Genomic DNA, 16,637 nt, shown 5'->3' with positions numbered 1-16,637 from the left:
AGCACTTTCACGCTCCGAGATCGGTATAAATATGCATAAATATGTATACTCGTATTAGCCAATTTGTGGCAACAGTAGATACGGATATCGGTAAAATACAGGAAAATCGAAAAAGTAGCTAGCTAACAACAATAACCGAACTTTGATTATTTGTTTAAAACTTAACATTATCTTCGAACTCAACAGATAGACTCATGGATGTACTTAACTACCGACCATTGATATTTGCTCAAATTAAATTGATTATAATTGGAGTAATATGACAAAAATGAATTGGCATAGGTAACCGTATTTTTTAACAAACACTGATATTACCAACAACACTTATATGTTTTCGATTGCTTTTCGATTTTGCCAGTGTAATGGTGCCAGTCGTGTCACGTTATAACGCTAACGAAATTTCAAAAAGTTTCGTATAATTGCACATGATATATTCATAAAAAAATCTCCTGATAAGTACTCGAATACTTCCGTAAACCATGATATATACATGTTATATATATATATAATACTTGTGAGTGGATGTCGACGAAGTGGTTAAAGACGTTAGAACGAAACTACTCATCCAACATGCTCGTTACTCCGTAAAGTGATTTAGTTGGAAATAAACGTAGAAGCATCGCGCTCACAAAGAACGTTCGCCGTCTTCCGTCGATTTATCCCAGTCCTGTTCATCTTTGATAAGCGGTTGGAACTGGCTTTCAATGATTCCACTAAAAGGCTGCGTAAATTGTGCAATTGCTCTATTACGAGGCACTCGAACGCTATGTGGAACCTAACGCGTACATGCTAAATATTAACAGACATTAACCGAACGGACACTGACGAACGTGCCAGCATCTTTCACCGACCTATAGACGAAATAATGAAGTTTAGCTGCGGCGAACGTTTTTGCGATTGTGAATTCATAGGCGAAAGCAGTCTGAAGCGGTCATATAGCCATAGTGATCGTATTATCCGCGTGTTGCTAAATTTTGTAGAGTGGTTAAAGTAAGATAAATGTCGTGGACCAACGAATTTTTGACGATATGAACAACTCGGATAACATTGTCGAGAAAAAGGGTGCAAGTAGGTGCGATAGAATATTTTACAAAAATGAAATGTTATGTCGTAGTATATTTCAATGCGTTGCAACTCTGGGGAACAAACGATACGGATTCTTGACAAATTCGTATTAATTGAACCTTCTTTTCGAGACGTACTTTGACCGGAGCATCCCTTTATCTTTCACAGGAGCGCGAATTATCAGAAGATAATGAATCTAACCTATTTAGAGAGGAAGAAACTTCAGAAGTTTCAGCGACTAATGCCCAGATACAAGAAGCTCTACGAATTGTTCGTCGTAGCGTGCGATATAGAGCAACAAAGTTCGAGAAGCATTACGACTGTGGGAATTATATTCAGCAGCTAATAAACGCAAACAAACAACAGCAGACGCTTGATAAGTTTTTCAAATAAGTTTTATATTGTTTTCGAGAAGAAAGGAAGCTAGGAAATGTAGCATAAACGTGTATTAATTATACAGTTTGTGATAAATATAAGTCGTAAAAACGTTATAATCGTTTGTAATAAATTGAGTTCAATAACAAAAATTTGTTATCCTCTGTTTAATGTTGACAGCCGGTTATTCTTCTCAAAAATTGCAAGTCCCAAAGTGATCATAATGAGCGGGTTACAACTACATCTTGTACATAACACGCGGCGGTCAACGTGTAATCACCCAGAGGAGGTTCACGCTATCGATTTATGCTTTTGCGCGAGCAATTAGACGCGGCAACGTAAAAGCGAACAACAGATTTTCAATATTCTTTTTTCGTCATATAACGAATTATATTATGTAAATGGGGTGAAACAGGCATAGTATCACGAACGCTGTCGTATTCATCGACATCATGTCGTTTCCATAGTAATATCAGCGGGATCGTTGGCTCCTCCGTGTCGCAGCTTTCGCAACCAGGTCGCCTTTGAGGCAAAGTATCACCTTCCCCATGGAAAGTGCGTTCGACGAGGGTAAACTATCTGAAAGCCTGCACTTATATCGAAATCAACCGCTGACTTGATCAGTGGGTCAAGGAGAGGATCATGGGTAAGTACATTTGGAATTCGATTTGGATTTACGAGCTAGCTGCCCATTGACGAGTAGAAACGCGTGAGCATCATGAAGAAAATAATTTTTAGCGTCTCATAACAGAAACGAGCCTTGACAAATTATTTAGGTAACTGAAACAATTCCCTAAACGAATTTTGTAACAAAACATTCTGAGAATGAGTTAGTCTTTAAAAAACAAATTAAATGAAATTTGTCTGCTAAAAATATTATATATAATCATAGTCTCATGATCAACCGATTCTAAGTTATAACTGCACCCTCCTTCGAGATATATTTTCATAATCTTAAAGAGATATTGAACTCTTTATAATAACAAACACAAAATGTTATTTTACGAAGAATACCAACAAACCGACTTACAATATTATAATCCTCAACTCGTCAACGTAATTTTCATTAATAGAACAGCACGATACTGTTAGTGCTTTATAGGCTTCCTACGTTTTCTAATTACAGTCAACTTTTGATTTGCCACGAGGAGCTTCCGAAATCGATGAGAGTTTTTACGTTTCGTTGGACAAGCGCGTGTTCGTAACCCAGTTTGTAGTGGGAAAATGAGCCGAAGAAATAACGGCACTGATAATATTTTCATTCGAAAAGAGTAGCTCGTAGAATACTGCGCGCGTGCTGTTGCATAAATTTTACGCCGATGATCACGCTCCTGCGTAGCGACGACCGTTTCAACAATTCACTTTTCCATTGTCGAGAAATTGTTTTTCAACGCGAGTAAAAAGACTCGCCATTAATGATAGGCACAAATAGGTCGCAATAAGTTTATATCGTTTATCTTCCTGTTACTTCGTCGAATCTTTCTGTTATTTAGATTATTTAGTAGCTTTTAGCTTCGGTTTCATTTCCATCTTCTTTTTTTTTTTGTGAAACATCAATAGAAAGCTGATTTTGCAATATTCAAGATTTTAAATACCTGTCGGAACAATAAACATTCTGTTTCATCTAATCGATCACGATCGTTGTCCATGAGAGTTCGATTGAGTTTGATTGGCTCGAAATTGTTCTACGGAACGTAGCTGATCTTCAGGATTAAAACTTTTTCTCGAAACTTACCAATTTTGTACGATGATGGAACCTGGCTCTCGCGATCCGATTAGTAAAGGGCTCGATTCGTTCAAATATCGGACTCGATATAAGTAGATCTTCAGAACAGTTCGTCATTCTGGCTTCCTCTTTCGAAAAGCAGCTTGTGAAAATCGAATATTTCGCAAGTACGATAAATAAACTACTATATGTTATGAAACGAAGCATGGATATCGGATTTGATTCAGGATTACGTGAATTTACTCAACTTGATTCTATCGCTACTCGACGTATTTATCGAAACGAAAGGACACGGGCTAAAAATTACACAAATAGCCTGTGTGTATCGTATGTAGAGCTTATTACGAAACACTGTGTACAGTTTATCGGATAACAAGGACTCTGCGCCCGTATTTATCGCGAATAGAACGGTTCATTTGCACCCTCGTTGCACAATCAACGGCAGGCATGTGCATGCAATGAAAACGGTAGATCGTGTTTGGATTATCAAAGCTCGAAATTAAAAACACGTGGCCTTAAACGTAAGGTAAACGCGTACGATGTTTAGCGAGGACAAGAGACTAAAAGACTTTGTCCTACCGATTTCTGCGATCGCAATTGCCAATAGCCAGCACGTGCTATGATTCTAGGGTTACGATTAACGAAGACATCGAAGAATGATCGCAAGGCCGCCTGCTATACGTAGATTTAGAAGTGACACAATCGGAATTCGTACGAAGCGATTGGAACCAAGGCCCTCTGCTTGCCCGTCGAGACAGACTCAAATTATTTAGAAGCGTTCGTCGGCCACCGGATAGAATTGAAAAGTTTGTATTCCGTGGCACGAGCCACGATAATGTTCCGCGAATGCACGATATTTGCATGTAGCTCGCAAAACGCATGCGAAATACGATCGAAAGGAGCAACATGCAGGAATAACAAGCAGATATACGGCACATCGCGGAGCTTTAAAAACTGACTTCTCTCCTCGCAGTTTCTCCACTATGGAAATATTAAATTGTCCCTATTTACTCGCAGGACTTAGTCTTTCATTCTACGCGCAATATCGCACGGAAATACGTGACAGTACTGAAACGTTTGCGTTCATTTTTCACCGACCCGACGTTTCCAAGCTATGTAATATGTGCTTCGCTGACCGCTTGTTTGCGCTGTTCGTCATTGCTTGGAATACATCAATTTAACGCAGTGTCTTTTCAAAATATTCAGACTCTACTCTTTACCAAGATAAACCTTCCGATTATTTGGAATTTCGGCAATGGTTGATATCTTTGTTAGGCGTTTCTGTAGGTATATCGAATCTCGTGAAATCAAAGAGCTATTTGACATCAAATAGTTTAATGGTTACTTGTAAAAATAAATTTCCTGAATAATACGATAATTAATATTTCAATATTAATACTCGTACTTGTGTAGATTAATTCAAACGTAACGTACATACAGTACGTACCCTTATTTTCTACGTTTCATCATCATAGTGTTGAATTTTTATAATCTTACGAAAGTACTATTGAACGATACAGAATTCAATATATCTTAATCTATTTAATTAGTATGTAATTACTATAACGAATACAATAGCGTGCCAATATCTTTTTATAGTCACTGTATGTCTATGCTATTCCCCTTGAGATATATCTTTTCCTAGCTCAGATTAGCTTAGAGAAGCTCATGCACGAAGTACGAATATCTTTTCATTCATCGGTTCTCTTCTCTCGCGGCTTAAGGATCATCGATCTATTTCGAAGCGAACGAACGAAACACGAGGGAGAGAGAGAGAGAGAGAGAGAGAGAGAGGAAACGTGCAAATGCAAGATGTATTGTCACGATTTCTAGGAGAAAAGGAACGGAAAGTAGAATGTAGAAAGGAAAAGGAGTGTGAGAGAAAAGAGGAAAGAGAAACGAGGTATTAGGCGTAAAAGCCTTCATTTGTAGACTGTAACGAGAATGTGGGCAACGACGTTCTTTTCCCCTTTTTCGCCATACCTGAGTACAACAGCTGCACCTAAACGCAACGCGCATTTGTATCGGTGCAAGCTCGGGTTTTCATCGGGTTCCTACGGAACATCGCTTTGTCTTTGGCTTTTGTACGATTTCGGTGTTCAACATGCCTTGTTTATGATCCCAGCATTTCGTTGGACGAAGAAACATCACGAATAGCACCGTCGTGTATTCTACATCGAATATATTATCCACGAATCTCTCGGTTTCTCCTCCAATTTTCTAAGTAACTTCGTTTGTCTTTCGTAAAATGCAGCCTGCGCCATTATGTTGTCCAAATTTCTCTGTAGATCTCTCTCTCTCTGTCTCTGTCTTTCATGCTCGTCCCAAACCGACTGAATGTTAATCTTCTTCGGAAGAGAAAAGGAAAATACTTTCTGGCCGAAGGTTCTTTTCTGACGGACAGTTGTAATATGTTTCTTCTGTAAAATATTTTTAAATGTTACTTATAGCGACTCGCGAAGGTATTCGAGCAGTTTCATGAATATATTACATGCGTTATATGAAACTTTTTAAAATTTCATTAACATCGCAATACGGGCTGTAGACATATTTAGTAGAATATTAATAGCATCAATTGTTATTTTAAATGTATGATCAGTGGTGAAAATGATTTCATCTGGATATTATGCGCGCTTTATGTATTTTTGCATCGTTAAATTTTCCATAAATACATAGAAGTTCGCAGCGGGAAACTGCAGGCCTCAGGCAATATGGATAAATACAGCTTAGGTATAGTTGTATCATTTAATGACACTAATAGAGGTAAACGAACATTATGAGCGTTCAGTAAAATAATCATCTGTTAGTATTACACATTAGATTAAAAATTTCTTTTGTGACACGGCAGAAATTATGTTTTCTTTCGCTTAGATTTTATATAGTTATATGTATACTATTTAGGCTTTACTTGGCTGTCCAATAAATTCCATTTATTTCTCTGTTATTTAGAAACCTGTAGTTTTGTAACGAACTGTTTCGTAAGATAAAATTCCAATTATCTGCACTTTCTTACGTACACATTTTGGCCAAAGCTAATAATTTAGCCTCGACTCACCTGATATTTCCGTATTGGCAATAAAACAACGTTAAAAGAACTGCAATATAGCAATGGAAAGAAATACAAAATTGAAAGGAAAAACAAAGTTCATTGCTATTCATGACCGCTTGTCTCGTAAATTCGACTGCTCTTGTAAATTTCGGTAAACCGACGAAACGACTTTGACCGTACCAGAAGCTAACCACGTTCACTGTCCTAATCAATCTTTTTCCCTTCGTTAAATCTATTCTCTTGATGCTATTTTCCAGTAGACACTGGTAGTATTTTCCAAGTAGACACTGAGACTTGGTCATTGCGGAGGAAAGAAGCTCGCTGATGATTCTTGCGTGGCACGAATCGTAACAAGATTCGAGGTTCAGTTACGTTCTTCGATATAGAGATTCCGTCCTTAAACCTGTTTTCGGTCATCTTCGAGCCAATTCTAATTTTCTAACTTTAAAAACATCTCAAATTTGAACAGGATATGAAAATATTCTTATCGACATGCGCGTGATTTCTCGTTCTAGTTTTATGTTAAGCGTCTTCTCAAAACGACGTAGATGTTTTTTGTTTGCTAAAATGAGAGCAACGTTGGAATATAAAAGTTCGAGGATCGCAACAGGCTCGAAGGATGATCAGAAAAGTAGAAAAAAGAAGCATCAGCGTATCCCTTACAGGGACTTTCTACCTTGGTATAGTATCCGATGAAACCACGACAAATTCTATTATCGAAAGATTTTCGCATTAGCGATAGTATCTCCGATACTCCTTTTACGAAAGACAACCCAGAATTTATTTCCTCTTTCTCGTTCCGTCTCTGGTGGAAATGGATCGAAGGGTTGGCGCCGTCGACCGGTGCCTCGTCACAGAGAAAAATATCGTGAAAATTTCGCGCGCCTCCGAGTTCCAACGATCCGTAAATTCGTTTCATTGTGATGGTCCTTATCGTGGACATTATGCCGGTGGCGCACGCATTGTTCAGCCTCTCGGTCTCTGCTTTATATTCTTCGTTTTCGCCGTGATAATTACTATCCTGCTATGGCGATCTAGGAACTTCGCGACGCGATGAAATTTCAGTTGTCCATTTTCTTCATTGTATCGAAAATAATTATTCGGACTCGAGAAACGAACAATACTTCGCGTATTGTATTCGAATAGCTTGACCAATCTGAACGAAGCTTTACGGGGTGAGATAACCACGCGAAAGAGTAAAGACGTACAAAACAACCAAGATAGAGCACGCTCTATAGCAAACACTAAAAACGACTTCCTATCTAGATTTTATATCTTCAATTACATTACCGAGAATCACCGAACATGCGATACGCGTTTTCGTAAAGGAACGATAGCTGAACTGAATAAAAAGCGTGGCTGACAATAACTCGGTGAATCCTTCGAACGAACAACAGAGAATCGCCGTTCGAAAGGCCAGTTCCTAAAGTCGTATCTATCGCATTTTACAAATGACGTCCCCGAGCTTTTCCTTCGGATCTTAGTAAAACCATGAATTTGCATAAATATCCGCGTTCTAATCGCAACATTTATTCTTTGTAGTATCTCTCGTGGCAGCATAGTTGTCTTGTATCATGGAAGGAAAGTTCAGCTTGTACGTATCAAGAAGGCGAGTTTACATAAATGAAAAGAAGTTTTCCTGAAGTACACTCTCCCTCCATATTAGGTAGTACGTCAGGTTTCTCTAGCTTCTGGCGATGAAACGAGGCACGCGAAATTTTTCATACAAACGTTCGTGAAAAATTCGATCGAACGTGTAAATGTCACGAATGATAGCATCGGCTGCGAGAGCAGATAAGCCGGGTAGCAGACTCGTGAACGTGTCTCGTACCGTTTTGCATCGGAACGTGAGTAAGGACACAACGATTTGCGTGGCGCTTATCGGTAAACGGGGGTTATTTATCGCCACTTGGTATCTACGTGTGTACGCAGACGTCACGTAGCTATGTGCATGTCAGCTAAGAGACGCGTTAGAGTGAAGCGTACTCGAGGACCAGCCGAGATGTTGCCCGAAAATAGAGAACGCCCGGTTATTTCGGGCTGTGTTGTTTCAAGGTGAAAGGCCGGCTTCGTGAGTATTCCTTGCGCTTTCTTTCCTGGAGCACATACACTCCGGTTCGCCTTGCCCTCGCCCTCGACTCTCTCAGTCATTTGTCAACGAAAGAATAAACGAGAAGAGATACGCGTGTGGAGGAAGGGCGCTTATAGAAAATTCGATTAAATGTCACGATGGTTTCTGTATCGACAAACGCTCTACTTTCACTCGCAACTTGCCTCGTGTCTTTCGAGATATTTTCCAGACTTTCGATCGTGTTACTAAATCCTCCGGTATCATTAAAATGAGATAAACTTCATCGACTATCAACGTAAGAATGATTTACTTAATGGTTGCTGAGAGGATTTCTACATAATCTTATTGTCTAACGAGGCGTATCTTTAATCAGATTTTACGTCTCATTTCCATGGTTGTATTAGGTTGTCCGAAATGTTTCTTTCGTTTTATAAGGAAATAATAGACGCACAATATTTTTTGTTTTATACTAGTTTATTGAATTAAAATAATATAAAATAATATAAAACAGAAATTGTTGCTCATCTGTTACCACCTTATGAAAGGGAAGAAACATTTCGGACAACCTAATATATCTCGTTTTCAACTATCTGAGTATACATATATTTGTATATACTTGAATTTGATTAATCAAATGCTACGATAAATGCAACAAGTATTTTTCGTAGCCATTGTAGCCATTGTAATATTGTCAGACGAAGGTGCGCAAATATGACCATAATATTTTGTACAAATGAAATGTCACGATGCAATATATTTGAATCTACCGCGGTAACCAGAGCAAAATATATCAAATTCGCGTGGCAGTTAACGCGTTAAGGATCAACGTTGCATCGATGCAACGTTTCATTTAGCATTTCTCCTCGATTACTTTACATTATCCATACGAGCAGATTGCAAAGCCAATTAACGTAATTGCAATTTTTACCATCGCGTTACTGTTTGAACCGATGCGTTCATTGTTTCGTTCAACCTTTTTTCCCCGTGTTTGCGATCGCGACTCCCCTGTATTGTCCTGTAACGAGAGCTAATTTCGCTGAGAGAGATCGATAGGCCGATTAGAACGATCGCTGATTGGAATAAACCGGTATTTCCCATCCCACAGGGAGGCGAAAGTCAACGTCGTGTAGATGCGATAAATTGCCACTACATGTAAATTAACGTCGTTGTTGATAATGGAGAAACGACGTGGAATAAGAAGGAACGACGGAGAATAAAAAAAGGATTACGAACAAAGGTTCTCGGTGACGAAGGACGCGATACTTTACCCGAGGGAAGGGACGCCGTCGTCCGTAATCCGTTAACGTCGCGTCGTCGCGTCGTCCAGTAACATTCTATGAATTTATGAAAGTTCGAATGCGCAGAGTTCACGGAAATTCGATTATATCCGCGTAAACTCTACAGCGGTGAACTTTCATCCAGTACATCCACATTATCTCGAGTAGTTTGATCATTACGTTACCTGAGACCTTTCGCACAACTGAATTAATCTTATTAACGAAACTTTACGAATCCGTGCCAGTCCACCAGATTACACCTTCAGACTGAAGGAAATAGGAATTTTCATCGGCATCTTTCTTTTCGTTCCACCTTTGTTTCCCTTCGTTCGATTTAAAATACGTATCGAGTCATTGTAACAGCTTGTAGAAGATAACTTGGAAGGTATAAAATATAGGGAACTTCAAATAGATCAATACACGTACCTATATGTATGTATCGCAATGCACAGAATGCATGTAACCTGCAAAAATATGTATAACATCCAAAGTAGAATCCTCGTTACGTCTACTATTTAACGGATGAAACAGACTTCTCTGTAGGTATCATTTCTTTAATCGTATTCATAAAAATATGAATTTGCACAGATATCCGCAGTCTAATTATTACGACATCCTACAGACTCATTAACACTAGAACTACCGATAGTTAACAAGAAGTTATTTTTACAAGTCAAAATGTCTGGTCTTTTAAAAAAATACTTAATAATAGAATATTTTTATATTTATTGATTCATTACTTTCTTACAGAAGGAGTTCCATGTTATGTAATATATTTTTGATATTATTAATCCATCTGGGACCATGATCCCTAAACGAGGATTGACAAATTTATAAAATTGTAGAACCAGTCATTTTTACTAGTGTGATATTTCTAGTGTCAGGATCTAGCGATCTAGCGATCGATTTGGAATTTCCTTTTACACTTCGACAAGTATCAATTATTTTGACTGGTATTGGTACAAGTAACATTGATACAAAGTTATTTTCACTTTGAATACATAAAAAACAAAGTAAAATTCGTTATATTATTCTTTTAGTTATCGTTGCTAGTTAGTCATTACATCATTGCAGGGAAAAAATATAACACGAAGTAGGAATTTTAAAATAAAATTGTAAAACCAGTCAATTTGATTGGTATGGTAGTTCTAGTGTTAATTGTATACAAGGGTGCGTCAGAAATGTATGGCTCTAATAGTCAATCAGTTTCCTGCTAGCAATAAGTCTTAAGAACAAAGGAATAAGTAACTTAACGGGATTAAAAGACACAATGGGAGTAAAGTACACGTGGAAGCACACTTCCGTGCGGAACATTTGTACGAGAAACTGGCGCCTGTGTCGCGAGCAGACGTTCAAGAGGCTCGTGTTAACGTTTACAGGAAGCGTCTTCCGTTTCCCAACTTCCTACGTATCGACCCGTTTATCGTCGACCGAATGGAGAATCGTTCGATGGAATTCTGAATCGCAGGAAGGTGGACAACGAGCCGTGAAACCGCGGTACAATTAGCGAACTATTCGATTACCGAGAACTGTAGGCGTTCTATCGAGAAACGATACGCGTTTCAAGAGACTTTCGTCGGTTCAACCAAAATTCCAGCTTCCTTTCGATCGACAGCGTCGCTATTTTCTCACTGTATCACAGGGACAACGAACCGCACGATGAGACGATTGTTCTCTCTGGTAGCCCGCGAAACAATCGGTGCAATTCCTCTAAAAAAAGGTTTCTTCGGATAAAATCTTTCGAGTTGGACAACGTTCCGTCGCGACTGTTCCATAGCGCCAGACGAAGCTCGTCGGGTTTATGCATAAAATTTGGAGCACATCGTGGTATATTGGAAAAAGTACAGCTCGAAGAAAAAGTTTCTGCCGACAAGTTGGCCGACAGCCATTCCCATTTTGCTATAACAAGGCAATGTGTTAAGAAAGTGCAGAAGTGTAAATTGGTAATGTAAAATTCAAATGGATATCGCGTCGAAGTAGCGACGTGTTAATGAAAGACGTGTTTAGGAGGGCAGGGCCGTATCTCTGAGCTCGTGAAAGAATGGAATTTTTTTAGCAATTTATTACGGAGCAACTATCGGATGATTACGGATTGATCTCATTCCTTTTTTATCGCAACAGGGATATGTCGTATATTATCTAAAAAAAAAAAAAAAAAAAAAAGTGGCGAACTTATACGTAAGCGGATGAAAGAAGGGACTTTTTCGAGGAATTTATTCCGGAGGAATTACTCCGTGAATTGATTTCGTTCTTTTTTTATCGTAAAAGCGATACATCCTATGTCATTTTTCAAAGTTTGCAAACTGGTACGTAAACGGATATTGCTAGGAAATTCTGAAATTAAAAGGACGATAGGTACTTTTAAACGTTGAAATACGTGACTAAATCGAAATTCTCAAAATCTTGATTTACGCCATTACGATCTACACTCCGCCATGGAATCCTTTTATACTTTCCTCGAACTTAAGACATCTGTCAACAGGCCGCGGACTTTTATGCATTTGTGGGAATGCGCGTAATATGCAAATTGTATAAAATATTCAAAATGAATATTCAAAATCTTTCACGATATTTAATAGGTAAAACAATTTTCCACCTAAGTTCCATTTACGTAAAATATATTTACAAGAATACGAATTTGCATAGATATCCATAGTCTATTTATCGAATGTAAAAAACACGATCGAGTCTGAAATGATTAAAAAGGAACGCAGCAGAGTTAAACACTGAAGACCATCTTTGAGATTCTCACGGTTGAGGATCGATGAAAACGCGACTCTCGATATCGTTTTATCGAAACACCGGAGAAATTGAAAAGCCCCCGAGCACCTGTCCTTGCCACAGCGAAAGCTTGGTTTTCGCGCGATTTCTAAATATTTCCGAGACACCTGTTTCCATCAGCCGTGCTTGCAAAGAGAGACGAGTTCGATCGACCGGTTGGAAACGCAGAAGCAAAAAACCGGCTATCTCTACGGGGAAGAACCTTACGGAGTAGGTCAACTACGAGGAAATACACCGGATGGATAACGCGGGAAGATTTAACTAGACATCAGATCGGAATATCTCGTCTCGCTTTCGTACGATTCGCGAATTTTTCGTCTCGAGGAAACACACAGATAGCGAAATGTGAAACATGGCCTCGTGCAAACTCGTAGTTTCATATCTCGATAACGATCGCGACGACGGTGCGTCTACTTTCGTAATGGTCGATTGGAACGTTGAGCGATCGGCAATCATCGTCGCAGCTGGAGCCCTGACAAAATAACGAACGACGTGGTTTCACTTACGAGCTCGATCCAGGATCGTGTACACCTTAATTGTAAGAATTGGCACATTGGTCGATTTGTAGCGACAGTGTTTGAATTTGATCAAAGTGTTACAAATTAATGTCGATTCACAACGGTGTAGAAAAGTTATCGGACGGATACTTTATAAGTTATATTTTAAAAGCTACAAATTAAATTGAACTGATATTGAGTGGAAGACCATGGCGACTAAAGGAAAACAATGTAACAAATAATCGCCACTATGTCGTCGTACGATATTGGTTAAAATTGTTTAAAGTATCGCTTTCAAGATAAGAAATCTATCTGGACGACATTCGCGTACCACTGTATATGGCTATCACGTTATGCGTGTTTTATGAAAATTCTTGAATTTATCATTTGAAAGAAGGAATTTACAATTGCTCAAAACTTATTTAGATCGATAATGTCGGTGCTAGTAGTTGAGCGTTGGGATGTATTCGCGCGATACTATTTCTCTTTTGTGAAGCGCAATGTCTTGAACAGTTAAGCGGTTGACCGGCATGTGCCACCGATAACTGGTTCCGATTAACCTCCACCCCTGCCGCAACAGGATGTGTGCAACAGGATGCAAAAGGTGTTGAAACGGCCGAAAGAGATACCGTAGAGAAGGCTGGTTGTTGCAATTTATAGCGACCCACCGCCGGATTGTTTGTTTCCCAAACGTTGCAGAAAGTTTCAAAGTGGCTGGGGAGGGGACTAAATATAAAACGCGTGCACGCAACAGTGCAAGTGCAACCTCGATGGCCTGCGAGCGGCATCATAATGTAGATCGCCTTAACAATGTGTAATCGATGATACGCGTTCGCCGGGACGCGAGATCGCTCGGCGAACACTCGGAGAAAGGAACGGTTCAATGAACCATTCGATGCTTTGTTACACGAAGAATCTTTTTTTCTCTCCCTTGGCAAAATCGATACAAATTATAGGTTGCGTAATGTCATTGAAATTAAAAATAACGTTTCCTTTGTGCGTAGCTCTGCGAATCGACCGGTTGTCACGCCCAGGAAATGATGAAAAAGAAAAGATGGAAGGAAGAACAAAACCGTTGAGGAAATAACTGTGTACGACATTCGCACGTCCTCAATCTGTCGTATTCGTATTCAACGATAAATTGCACGACATAAATTGATACGTACAAACATGACGAAAATCGTCGAATATTAGTGGCGAGTTCAGGTACGTCGCAAATAAAGTCACATCGCGGTTTATTTTTAAAAATTAACGTGCGACGAACAGATTGGCTTCTGTAAGTATTATTCAGTATCGTAGCAGAGTGTTTTCTTAATTAAATATAAACAAGATAAGGAAGATTCCTCCGTACCGGATAGACCATCGTGATCAATTCCAGAAATAATATTAAAAAACCAATTAATACCGACCAATCGTGTATTTAATCTTAATATACCATTGATAAGCTTTTAATTAGAATTTCATATGAAAAATCTAAAAGAAAACAAGTATAACACTATGGACCACTAGTTTACCATTAGTTCAATAATTTACATACTTTGATAACATTCATACGTGATTAATATTAATACACGAAGCGTCCACTGCGTTCGATGATTCGTTATCATTACTCCGATAAGCGTTCGTTCAAAACAGTTGCGAATAATTATTCGAACCCTATGAAGAGAATTTTAGATACTGAATTTGATCCGTATCTATGAAAGCTTATTCGATTTGATTCTATCACCGGCAAATACTATCCATGGGCACTTTGAATTAACGAGTCAGCAGGTTCGACATTCAATAACAATACTACGTCAACGACTTAAATTCCGTTTAGTCGATTAAAGAAATTATATCGTTCTATGTGATCATATATTCGCACGTGTGCACGAAGTATTACGATCGCGTGTTTCGGTTCGTTTCTATATCTATGTATCATAACCATGCGAGATTCTCGAACAAAGATATATCTTTTCTGCACTAGTCAGCGGAAGAAATGCATGGCTGCACTCTTAGAAAACATCGATGTATGGCATCAAATACAGTTTTCGCAATCTCGACCGATGTAGCAATCCTCCGCAGAGGAACATCCTCTTTAAGCCAAAATGTAATATCATGAAACGTAGGAAAGAGGATAGAACACTCCAAGCGGCAGGATTAAAATTATTGCCACCATGGACCAAAGAACACTCTCGAGTTTGATTTTGGACGAAAGCACCACCCTTTTGCACGATTTATCGTTTACGACCGTGGGGATGCGTTCACGTTCGACAAATGTGAATGGCTCCTTATCTCGATAAATCCTACTGACTAAGAAAGAAAATCACACGTTGATCTTATTTTAATAGAATGGAATAATCGGGCCGCTCATTTGTCAAATCGATTAACTCCACGAAGCAAACAATAGAGAAAATTGATGAAACTATATACGATAAACCGATGATATCATATACGATAAGCAGCAATCAAGCGCTTTGGTATTAAAATTTGAAAAATTTCAAAAAGTGGGGTTAACCAATTTGGCCTGTGAGCACCTCGTTTGGTGGTCATAATAATTGAAATCGAAGATAATTTCTGGCCATAGATTAGGTCTATCCGCGTGTCAGATAACTAAGATATAAGATGCGCAAGCGCATCTTCAACATTCGCGAATTTTTGTGCGTTAGCCTCGAAGTAATATTAAGAAATTACGTGAAATTTGTACAGTGGAATGAACTCTTGATATCGATAGACTCGAAGAAAGGAAGCTTGCCAATCGATCGAGCAAGAACATATAACGATGCCGAAATTAGTGTGAGAGCGACTGAAATCGAAAGAACTATAACATTGGCACGGTTCATCGATTTCATCAGCGGAAAAAAAAGGGACAATAATTATGCAACGAAAATAACGATGCACTGTAAGCGGCGAACGCAATTGGCAGTCGATTTCAAGCGATCGATGATCCGAGAAATTGAGATCGATTCGTAGCTGTCTTCTACCGATTGTCCATTAAAACCCAACTGCATGCAGCAGGTGTAGGAAGCAACTTTCAATCGCAAATAATTCTCTTTCGATGCAATGCCAATTCGAATCCTTATTTGGCACTTACCAAAACAGTTGTATGCCATCGGGAAGATCGATGTATTTCACACGTACAAGTAGATTTGATTAAAAAGCTCTGACCAACATCCCACATGCGTACGATAATATCATAAAACAAAATTGACAGTCCAAAATATAAATCAGGAAATTTCGTTCGGTCGTTTGGATTTTCAATTGGTTACTAGGAAATTGAATGCTCACTTACGATAGACAGGAAGTGAGGACGGTGGGGCGACCAGACGCCTCGGTGAACGACACCAGGACCAAAGAAAACAGGTGCAACGTCGAGTTGAATGTGCAAACGTAACAACGGCGTGCACTTTCGATGAACGTAGTGGGCAATGCTACGATTGTAACAACGCGTTGTCACGACCACTCTAAAACACGAGGGCGAATAGGTTTCTGTACGTACGCACGCACGCAAGCACGTTCGAATGCACGAACACTCGTGCGAACTGTTCCTTAAGGAACGAGCGTAGATACACACGCGGACAGCGTACACACATCACCGTCTGATCGTACACACACTACGTACTGTGGTAGCGACCGCTGACCGATGACAGCCATCCGACACTGTCTTACGCCAACTGGTGTTTACTACTGAAACGCTCCGTCGTCCCTCGAGCCGTCGCGACGGCTCGGGACGAGGAACACACCGGGAACCAACGAGCCTCTCGACGAGTGCAACAGTTGCTTGACCGGGGCGCCCCGCAATGTCGACTCCGATTAT

General features: G+C 39.3%; 1 protein-coding gene across 2 annotated transcripts in view; it reads right to left on the bottom strand.

Moving 5' to 3' along the window:
* The window catches only part of tws (protein phosphatase 2 regulatory subunit tws), a 42,906-nt gene extending 26,344 nt beyond the window's left edge, over positions 1–16,562 (bottom strand). The window contains exon 1 of one of the 2 annotated variants that reach the window (XM_069122458.1): positions 16,443–16,562. The gene's annotated coding sequence lies outside the window, so the exon portion shown is untranslated. Of the gene's footprint in view, positions 1–16,112 lie in introns of both variants that reach the window. The other variant, XM_069122456.1, reaches the window with a different exon arrangement.
* Between the last annotated feature and the right edge of the window lie 75 nt (positions 16,563–16,637).

This window comes from Bombus flavifrons, chromosome 10 (assembly GCF_040668555.2).
Source record: "Bombus flavifrons isolate JBK064 chromosome 10, iyBomFlav1_principal, whole genome shotgun sequence".
NCBI lineage: Eukaryota > Metazoa > Arthropoda > Insecta > Hymenoptera > Apidae > Bombus > Bombus flavifrons.
The sequence above is the reverse complement of the archived record's forward strand: the minus strand, read 5'-3'. Positions and strand labels throughout refer to the sequence as shown.